General features: G+C 33.2%; 1 long non-coding RNA gene across 1 annotated transcript; it reads right to left on the bottom strand.

Moving 5' to 3' along the window:
* Nucleotides 1-62: 62 nt before the first annotated feature.
* Nucleotides 63-1,054, bottom strand: LOC109587015 (uncharacterized). The gene is made up of 3 exons (XR_002187347.1): nt 970-1,054; nt 519-643; nt 63-221 (listed from the first exon to the last, which is right to left on the bottom strand). It is a non-coding gene; the product is annotated as an uncharacterized LOC109587015 (long non-coding RNA).
* Between the last annotated feature and the right edge of the window lie 372 nt (nt 1,055-1,426).

The raw sequence follows: 1,426 nt of genomic DNA, 5'->3' as shown, positions 1-1,426 counted from the left end.
GAACTATATATCGTACAATACATTTAAGTCATTCTTTCACTAAGATGTACTCAATTTCTTACGTACCATTTGTACCACATAAGTGAGAGTTACCAGTAGATTAGCTAAACCAGCCACAGTGACACCAGCACTGACCCAAAAGGCAGAGGAGGAGGCAGCAATGGCAACCAACATGAGCCCAAGGAAATAGATAAAGAACTTATTAACTTCAACTTGAAAACCTAAATTAAAGAAAAATAACTACTGTAAAACTACATGTAGTAATTTTAGGTGTGCTATTAATTTTAGCAATATTAGTGAATGGCCTAAAAATGATAATTTTAATAGTCGCTAATTTGACATTGAAGCATAAACGCTAAATAAAGTAGCCACTGGTTTATAGTAATGCTTTATAGCTCAATCTCCCTTCACAGTATTTCTCTCTCCACTCTCTCTCTCTCTCTCTTTCTCTCTCTCCCTTTTTGCCCCTCTCTCACCCCCTCCCTCCCTCTCTCTCCCTCCCTCTCTCCCTCTCCTACCCATCATGAAGTATGTCACTGATGCAAATATACAGAGTTGTAATACTCTCATTGGTATAATGTCACAGAGAACCTTAGCAATGAAGTATGAGGAAACCCTGTAGAACCCACTGGCATTCTCATGACTATAGAAAGAGATAAAATTGTACAATAATCTATGTATATACAATGTAATACATATACATGTGTACATGTACATGTAAAATTGCATGCATCAGGTCTGCTCTTAAATTGTGTACATTTAGAATTTTGACATAATTAATACAGGTATTAGTTGGCACAAATACATGTACATGTACATGCAGATGTAGATTGTTTAATAATTGTACAAAGTAAAAGAAGAATGCATGTACATGTACATGTAAAAGCTACACAACATGGTGTCTAAATGGCAGTTAACATAAACCAGTTATTATTAAATGAAATGTACTGAATACATTTTTCCTCTTACATGAAAATGTGCTTCTGCCTTAAAAGAGGTCAATGGCTGACAAGTTACCAAATATCTAATTCATCACAATGAAGAAAATAGCTCCGATCCTAATAACAAACACTAATGATGTAAGTTATACATTTAGTAAAATCTATCAAAAAACACATGAAAATTAGATGTGATTTTTATGAGCCATTTTTATGGGCTATAGTACAGGGTTTTTTTTATAAATTGGATGATATTTTACAATGGCCATAACTTGAAAAATTTAAGTCGGAATCAGCTCAAACTTTCTACATAGCATAAATAAATCAATATGCATTAGAAAATGTAATAAAAATTGGGTGTGATTTTTGAGCCATTTTTTGGAAAAAACTAGTGGGCAGTTTTTTCTGACATTGGCCAATTTTTTAAAATGGCCATAACTTGAAAAATTCAAGTTAAATCAGCTCAAACTTTCTACATAGCATAAGTA

The sequence above is a fragment of the Amphimedon queenslandica genome, unplaced genomic scaffold (genome assembly GCF_000090795.2).
Source record: "Amphimedon queenslandica unplaced genomic scaffold, v1.1 AMPQUscaffold_12714, whole genome shotgun sequence".
NCBI classification, from domain to species: Eukaryota; Metazoa; Porifera; class Demospongiae; order Haplosclerida; family Niphatidae; genus Amphimedon; species Amphimedon queenslandica.
Note: the sequence above shows the minus strand (reverse complement) of the source record. Positions and strands in the feature narration are given on the sequence as shown.